The 10,000-nt window shown below is 39.1% G+C and overlaps 1 protein-coding gene across 1 annotated transcript in view; it reads right to left on the reverse strand.

Annotated features, from left to right (window-relative positions):
• Positions 1 to 10,000, reverse strand: part of LOC144969944 (cadherin-related tumor suppressor-like) — a 300,799-nt gene that overhangs the window by 144,529 nt on the left and 146,270 nt on the right.

Raw genomic sequence — 10,000 nt, forward strand, 5'->3', positions numbered from 1 at the left:
AACCTACAAACAAACACATCCGGCGCACAATCTGTAAATTTCTATACGTGGATACAACATAAAAAATTAATTTCGTTTCGTAGTTCGTTGTACAAAGTGTCACCGAAAAAAAAAGCTCAGGTGAAAGAAAAAAAAATACCGAAAAAAAAATCAACAAACAAACCATTGATTGGATAAATCGATCGTGTCCCCAATGAACTCAACACCCCCCCCCCCCCCCCCCCTTCCGCCCAACTCCCGTTTCCCACTCTTGCATAATACCCTTCAGGCAAATATACGCAACAAAAGATAAACACATACATTCAAGATAAATAACACATACACACAACAAACACACAAAGAGAGAGAAATGCACGAGATACAACGAGGAATTGCCATCAGTGTAAACAAGAGAACATCTCCGTCTTGTGTACAAATGGCGGCTACTCATGCCAAGCGAAATAAATCAACAGTTTTTTGGGGGTTTCCTTTGGGATGCTTTGAGTGCACAGAGAAAATAGAAATATACATAGTATTGTATAGACTGCTAAATTGATAGGAAGGTAGATGGAGGGAGAAAGAAAGAGAGAGAAGAGAAGAGAGAGAGAGAGAGAGAGAGAGAGAGAGAGAGAGAGAGAGAGAGAGAGAGAGAGATGGGGGGAGGAGGTGGGGGGGGGGTGTAAGGAAGAGGAAAGTAATTTTGAATTAAAAAAACTTTATGAAAGGCTGAATTTGAGATTAGCAGGAAAGCTCTAATCCCAGAGCCATAAAAAAAACACCCTGTGAAATCGTCAGGTGGATACCGATGGATACAGATGGATACAAGGCATTATCCACACCCACACCCACACACACACACACACACACACACACACACACACACGCGGATCCATTCATTCCTTCCTCCAAACAAAGTGAGGGATCACAAAGGATAAGGAGTCACCCTTGCCCTATCGCCTTTTCAAGCCAACCCTCCACATCTCCATCCCTCACCCCCCCCCCCCCCCCCACCCCACACACACACACACCCTACCCATTTCACGGCCATCTCAAACAGCCTCAGGGTCGATCCTCCAGGGGGATTTACTCCAAAACAAATTATGCTGGCGATTCCCACGAACCGACACGCCCACTTTTAACTCGTAAACTGCCGTATTCTGGAAAACTTGTTTTTAAAAATTTGGCCAGAAAATTCGTCCTTCAAATATCGATCGATTTAAATTACCCTCACCTTCACAAAAACTCCCAAACCTGGGACTTAACGAAGACTTCAGCAAAGTCCAACATTTATGAGTTTTTACCAAGATGAGGGTCATCTAAATTGATCGATATTTGAAGGACGAGTTTTCTGGCCAAATTTTTAGATACGCATTATTATTTTAAGTAGTAAAGTTAAATGGTTAATGATTACAAGACAAGTTTCCTTCAACATTCTATACACTCCCCCCCCCCCCTTGACCCCCTACAACCCCTCCAAGCACCCTGGACACCAAGCCTATCGCACACTTACAAACTCCATCTCCTGTAATGAAATAACATTCTATGTATTCACTTATCTGTCCAATAAAACGATGCGATAGCATCTTCATTAACGTTCTTAATCATAAAAATGTTTCAGCTTTACTTACTTTATTTATACACTGTATGAGAGAAATGAAATGGACTCAATTAAAACGCAGAAGTTAGAGGGAGGATGATGCACTGTATTAATCCATCCATCCATCAATCCATCCATCCATCCATACATCCATCCATCTATCCATGCATCCATCCATATATCCATCACCCATCCATTCAACCATACATCCATTTATCCATCATCCATCCATCCATTTATCCATGCATCCATCCATATATCCATCATCCATCCACCATCCATCTATTTATCCATCACCAATCCATCCATTTATCCATCACCCATCCATCCATTTATCCATTCATCTATCCATCCATTCCATCACCCATCATCCATTCCATCCATCCATCCATTTATCCATCACCCATCCATCCATTTATCCATTCATCTATCCATCCATCCATCCATCCATCCATCCATCCATCACCCATCCATCCATTTATCCATCTATCCATCCATCCATCCATCCATTCAACCATCCATCCATCCATCCATTCAACCATCCATTTATCCATCCATCCATCCATTTATCCATCACCCATCCATCCATCCATTTATCCATCACCCATCCATCCACCCATTTATCCATCACCCATCCATCCACCCATTTATCCATCACCCATCCATCCACCCATTTATCCATCACCCATCCATCCATCCATTTATCCATCACCCATCCATCCACCCATTTATCCATCACCCATCCATCCATCCATTTATCCATCCATCCACCCATTTATCCATCACCCATCCATCCACCCATTTATCCATCACCCATCCATCCATCCATTTATCCATCACCCATCCATCCACCCATTTATCCATCACCCATCCATCCATCCATTTATCCATCACCCATCCATCCATCCATTTATCCATCACCCATCCATCCACCCATTTATCCCAATACACACCATCCATCCATCCATTTATCCATCACCCATCCATCCACCCATTTATCCATCACCCATCCATCCACCCATTTATCCATCACCCATCCATCCACCCATTTATCCATCACCCATCCATCCACCCATTTATCCATCACCCATCCATCCATCCATTTATCCATCACCCATCCATCCACCCATTTATCCATCACCCATCCATCCACCCATTTATCCATCACCCATCCATCCACCCATTTATCCATCACCCATCCATCCATCCATGCGTTTATTTATCTTACCACTTCTCTCTGTGTTTATCCAGGAAATAAACACAAAATTGAAATCACACAATACACACACACACAGACACACACACACACACACACACACGGTAGCAACACACATTGTCAGTTCCACACATGTTTACATACAACTGTCATTCATTCTTTGATGTGTTTTAAGTTCCCTGTCTAAATATTTGGACACAGAAAAACAGATGATTAAGGTCAATCACAACGCTGTCTTGCTCTGAAAAAAAACAAAACAAAAAAAAAACAAAAAAACAAAACAAAACAAAACTTTAAAAAACAAAAAATCAAAAGAGGGTCTATACCAAGGGAAGACTGGAATAACCCAGGCGTTAGCCGCAGTACAGCGCCGCAAACTGAGCGAAGGAGAAGTAACTTGCTCATTGTCACACAGTGCAGTGTCGGGTGATCGAACTCGGTATCTTTCGGGTACGAAGCAAAGACCGTACCGCTGATCCATGCTGTCCTCAGATAGAACACCGTTCACAATAGTCGGATCACAAATGAATATTATTTTTTTATCGTATCGTAAAATCTAAGAAACCGTTGATAAGATCAAAGAGAAGAAGAAAAAAAAATATTATTAAAAGTAAAGAAATAAAAACTAAAAACAATGGGTTTGATGTCTTAAGGCAGGGGGGATAACTGACTTACTCCGGAAAGACGCGTATTTCAACATTTGGCCAGAAAACTCGTCCTTCAAATATCGATCGATTTAAATGACCCTCGTCTTGGCAAAAACTCTCAAACCTGGGACTTACGAAGTCTGTAATAAAATCCCAGGTTTGAGAGTTTTTGCTAAGCTCATGGTCGTTAAATTCGATGGATATTATAATTTAAGAATGACCATTTTATTTTTGGCCAAAATGTTAAATTCGTGTTTTTCCAGATTTCGGCAATTTACTGGTTGAGGGGAGATAAGGCAAACACCTGCCAGAGCCATTGTGTTGCTGCAGCCATTAAACTTTATCAGATCCATAAATTATAGCGGTAACAAGGCCCATTCAAGACCCATTCTCAGCCTATGGAATTCAATTCAAAGATAAATATCTGTTTGTTGGATCAACTCTGAATTAATATCACAGTCAAATTTTGTCGTACTCGGAATTTTAAAAAACCCAACAAATATTTAAAAATTTGGCCAGAAAATTCGTCCTTCAAATATATTATGATCGATTAAATTGACTCTCATCCTGGTACCGACTGTCAAAACCGAGATATAAAGAAAGACTTTGTAAGTCCCAGGTTTGAAAGTTTTCGCCGAGATGAGGGTCATTTTAATCGATCGATATTTGAAGGACGACATTTCTGGCCAAAATGTTAAATTTGTCTTTTTTTTTTTCTAAGTGGGGTTGAATTGAAAGTTGTTATGATATAGATAGTATGCGCTTGGCTCAGAAGCTCACACCATTGCCATCCGGAAGTATAACGGACCAATACACAAAACTGTGTGTATCCTTGAACGTTTATAGTCTGGTTAATACAGTTCAGTGAGCATTACTCATAAACGCGGATGGCAAAATACAATAACAAAGACCTGAGTGACGTCATCTTCGAACTATCTATAATGTTTTATTTGTTGATGTTTGAATGAGTGGAAAGATTACACAGTACAAGCCCCAATTGGCGAGCACACACACATGTGTGATGAGATGATGTGTTGTTTCCTTCGTGGCTCAGTGCGAAGCCATCGTTATGTTATAGCCTGATACTGAAATCCAAAAGGACTGACAGTTTGACGTCATTATTTGGTTTTTGCACCATCTAGTGAGTTGTCGTTAGGTTAGTAGTGCTCATGGAAACAAGTTATTTCATTGGTTGAACTATTGAATACAACTCACGATTTGTTTTCTTACAAACCCCAACAAATTGTTAATTCCATCTTATTTAGTATGCAGAAAGAGTCCGGGTGTACATGCAGGATGGGAACACTAGGGAAAGGGCCGAGGGGGCGGGGGGGGGGGGTTGTAATGGATGGCAGGGACCGCAAAGATATGGGAGTGAGATTAAAGGAACCAAGGGGGTGTATTGATAAATCAATTAGCGGCCAGGGATAACAGCGACTTTATCGTTTTGATCTGTGTATCTCCATCGCATCTTTTTGGAAGTTTGGTTGGTTGGTTGGTTGGGAGTGGGGGGGAAGGGGGGGGGGGGGTCCTGCCGCTATGGTTTGGCTGTGATATGATATGCCAACATTCATTAAAACGTATACAGTGTGGTGTATGTAGATATTATAGACAAAGCTAATGAATATGAATTAATGGAAGAAAATAGACGAGAGAGACAGCGATGAATTTTGTACATTGAGATAGATAGATAGGTAGGTAGATAGATAGATAGATAGATAGATAGATAGATAGATAGATAGATAGATAGATAGATAGATAGATAGATAGATAGATAGATAGATAGATAGATAGATAGATAGATAGATAGATAGTAGATAGATAGTAGATAGATAGATAGATAGATAGATAGATAGATAGATAGATAGATGGGGGTTACTAGAGAGAGAGAGAGAGAGAGAGAGAGAGAGAGAGAGAGAGAGAGAGAGAGAGAGAGAGAGAGAGAGAGAAAAGACATCCACAAATACATTCTCCAGTCTGTTTGAGTTCAATAAAGCTACACCGTCACAGATCGTGACAAAAAACTCAATGTCCGTTTTCTCTCCACACACAAAGTCTTTGACTCGGACATCAACGACAGTCTGTCTGTTTTCTTCTCGTCGTCTTCAAACACAATGTGTTGGCCAGTACGACATCTTCAATGGCTGGTCCCAAAGACTTGACCGCTACGATCGTAATTAGGTTGTTTTAATTCGATTCCACAATAGAAGGAACGAAATTGACGTCACTCTGCTCTTTGTAATAATTTTTCGACAACCGTTGTAATGATTAGTTCTCACTAGATTCTATTTATCAGACTTCACGCATCTGTTGTATTACGGTGACTCCTTGTCTGAATCGTAAAGGCAACTCAATATAAAATCATTTAATTTGATTTCTAACAGTTTTGATGTCAGTTTGATGAAAACAAACACATGGCATGGACACATACACGCAGAGAAACAAAAATACTAATCACTCAATGAGTAATTCTCTCTCTCTCTCTCTCTCTCTCTCTCTCTTTGTCGTCTCTCCCTCTCTCTCTTTGTCTGTCTGTCTGTATCTCTCTCTCTCTCTCTCTCTCCCTCTCTCTCTTTCGCTCTCTCTTTCTCTCTGTCTCTCGCTCTCTCTCTCTCTGTCTGCCTCTCTCTCTCTCTCTCTCTCTCTCTCTCTCTCTCTCTCTCTCTCTCTTTCTTTCTTTATTTTTTTTCTTCTTCATTCTTCCCCTTCCTTTGAGTGTGTGAACGTTTAGAATAACGACCAAAAAATAAAAATAATAGAAATAGATTACAATACAATATAATACATGCCATTCAAAGTGACACATCAATCATTCTAGAATTCTCTTGGACAATGGGTTTTCTGTGTATGTGTGTGACTCGCCTATTTACTTACACACAGTAATCCACCTTCTCATTGTAATAGATATGTATGTGTCTGTTGTGTGTTGTATATATTGTATGTGTGTTGTGTTGTGTGTTGTATATTGTGTGTGTTCTGTTGTGTGTATACTTTGTCTGGATTAGCATGCTCCTCCCCCTCCCCCACCTCCTTCCCCCGCGGGGGTCAGGTTTCTGAACCCCATCCATCTCATTCTACATTCAAGTCTTCACAGCTCAATGGCATCTGAATATCTCTCTTCTCTTTCCAAGATTTGTGGGACCCTGTCTGTGCTATAACGATATTCGCTCTCGGATCAGTAAAACATGGACTTGTATATAGAGCAATTTCCACTAGACGTGCTCAAAGCGCTTTACAAGGGGGCTCTGTCTGGCCAACAGCAACACGTAACATATTAGGCGACATTCCAATTTTTTTCCCCCGACAACGCTTTTAACGGCCAGGAACTCATTTTATACCTGAGTACGTTGAGAGAATGTGAGTACAGAGTCTTTTCCAAGGACTCAACAATGCGCCGAGCGAGGCTCGAACTCGAACCTAGGACCTTCCTATCCGAAAGCGAGTGTCATACCACTAGACCAAATAGCCGCAAAGAGACATCGTTGTCCCTGTCGGAAAAAAATAAATGTTATGGCGCCTCACAGTCCTACTTATAGTTGATAAGACATAGATAGACACGCGATCCACCGTTATCAAACAGGTATTGTTATACCTTATTACAGTTATTACATTGTTATACTTTATACCTTTGGATGATAACAAATTGAAATTATCTATAGTCAAAAAATGTATCTAATAGTCCTGAGTGAATGTCTTGAAGTGACAAAATCTATGGCTCGAATATCTAGCATTTTTAAAACAAAAAATGTATCTATAGTCCTGAGTGAATGTCTTGAAGTGACACAATCTATGGCTCGAATATCTAGCATTTTTAAAACAAAAAATGTATCTAATAGTCCTAGTGAATGTCTTGAAGTGACAAAATCTATGGCTCGAATATCTAGCATTTTTAAAACAAAAAATGTATCTAATAGTCCTGAGTGAATGTCTTGAAGTGACACAATCTATGGCTCGAATATCTAGCATTTTTAAAACAAAAAATGTATCTAATAGTCCTGAGTGAATGTCTTGAAGTGACAAAATCTATGGCTCGAATATCTAGCATTTTTAAAACAAAATTATCTAATAGTCCTGATAATTCTTGAAGTGACAAAATCTATGGCTCGAATATCTAGCATTTTAAAAACATTTTTAAAACATTTTTAAAACATTTTTAAAACATTTTTAAAACATTTTTAAAACATTTTTAAAACATTTTTAAAACATTTTTAAAACATTTTTAAAACATTTTTAAAACATTTTTAAAACATTTTTAAAACATTTTTAAAACATTTTTAAAACATTTTTAAAACATTTTTAAAACATTTTTAAAACTCTCAAATCACAAAAAATCTCGATCCCTGTGCGTGTGAAGCGAGTGCTCTACCAACTGAACTATCGGGACTCTCATTAGACGGAGTAAAGCGCTATGATAAGTGTTATTTATTATTGTTATTATTATTATTATTATTATTATTATTATTATTATTATTATTATTATTATTATTATCATCATTATTATTATCATTATTATTTTATTATTATTTATTATTATTATTATTATTATTATTATTATTATTATTATTATTATTATTATTATTATTATTATTATTATTATATTATTATTATTATATTATTATTATTATTATTATTATTATTATTATTATTATTATTATCATTATTATTATCATTATTATTATCATTATTATCATATTATTATTATTATTATTATTATTATTATTATTATATTATTATTATTATTATTATTATTATTATTATTATTATTATCAACCAGAAAAGATCAAAGAAAAGCAATGACATTTTTAAAAAATAAAAAATAAAGAAATACAACATATGGAATGGCTGTTCCGTGCCCGAGGAGCTTATAAGGTGTAAATCATGTCCCTGTCCGTACCACCTTCACTCAACCACCAAACCATAACAATTATAATGAAGTCTAGTAAAATAACAACTGTATGAATAGATGGCTGTTTGATTTTATCACCCCACTGGTGAGATGTGACACATTTATCTAGTTTTATATCCCATTTATCCCATACACATTAAAATGTCACCTCATTTCACACACACACACACACACACACACACACACACACACACACACCTGTACAGAGTTTTAAGTACCTGCCATTTATATACCTAAATCATTCGATTGTATTTGCCTTTGTTAAAACGGTTATCTACAATCTTAAATAATATCATCTTCGTCGTCGTCGTCGTCGTCGCTGTCATCAACATTATCATCGCCTAATGTCTGAAGTTCTACAACTATTTAGAAGATTAGTAGTCCTTCAGAGACATTAGGCTAATGGAGTCGGAGCGTATCCCGGTTTCTTCTAGCGTGAAAGGGATAATAGCGATTGCTTGCTACCCTTTGGATAGGACGCTGGTCTATCGTAAAGTACTTTCCATCAGATCTAACAGACTAAACTACCCATTCACTGCTGGGTGGACAAGGGGTGTCCGAAAAAAAACATCTCGACTGCATCCGGGATCGATCTTGGTCCCTTTGTGTGCGAAGCAAGTGCTCTATCAACTAAGCTATCGCGACCCCCCCCCCCCCCCCCCCCCCCGGGTCATTCATAAAATTGATACAATAATATTGTGGAGTTTCTTACAATTTGAGAGAGTAAGAAGAAAGTTTTGTATCAAGATAATGGAAATGCGTGAATGACAACAACAAGAACGACAACAACGCCAGTCGGAAAAGTCTCCCCAGGAAGACGTCGCGCCCCGCTGTCCCCACTCGTGGCAATAAAAATGTAATTAGTCAATTAGGGCCAGGCAGGAGAGCGGCCCCATTCACCGAATGAATTCTGCGTCCACAAGTAATTTGCAAGCTTTATTAATAATTAGATTTGGCAGGGAAAGACCCTTGATGAATTCATAAATCAGTCAGTCCTCTTGTCGTGAGGCCTGCCTCTCTCTACACTCCCCCCCCCCCCCCCCCACACACACACCCCACCTCTCACTCTCTCTCCATCACACACACACACACACACACCGTTCCTTGGTCATCCGCTCTCTCTCTCTCTCTCTCTCTCTCTCTCTATCTATCTATCTATCTCTTCACCACTCTCTCTCTCTCTCTCTTCCTCTCTCTCTCTCTCTCTCACTCTCTCTTTAACACACACACAAACACACACATTATGCTTAAAACACACACACACACACATCCATCTTCTTTCTCTATCACACACACACACACACACAGAGACACACACACACATGTGTGTGTGTCCTTTGTCCTTTCTCCATCTCGTTCCTTATTAATTAATCATGTATAATTTCTTCCATCAGAGACCGCCATCATTTTCATCCCATGATCTTTCCACCCTTGCTCTCTCCCCCCCCCCCCCCCCCCCCCCCCCCCCCCCCCCCCCCCCCTTCGAATCCTTCTTTCATCCTTCAGCCAAACTGACCCATCAGATACTCTCTCTCTCTCTCCCTCTCTCTTTCCCTCTCTCTCTCTCCCTCTCGCTCTCTCTCTGTCCCCCTCTCTCTCTCTCTCTATGTCTCTCCCTCTCTTTCATTCTCTCTCTCTGTCCCTCTTTCTCTCTT

The sequence above is a fragment of the Berghia stephanieae genome, chromosome 4, assembly GCF_034508935.2.
Source record: "Berghia stephanieae isolate SIO BIC M18660-M18661 chromosome 4, UCSD_Bste_1.3, whole genome shotgun sequence".
Classification (NCBI taxonomy): Eukaryota; Metazoa; Mollusca; class Gastropoda; order Nudibranchia; family Aeolidiidae; genus Berghia; species Berghia stephanieae.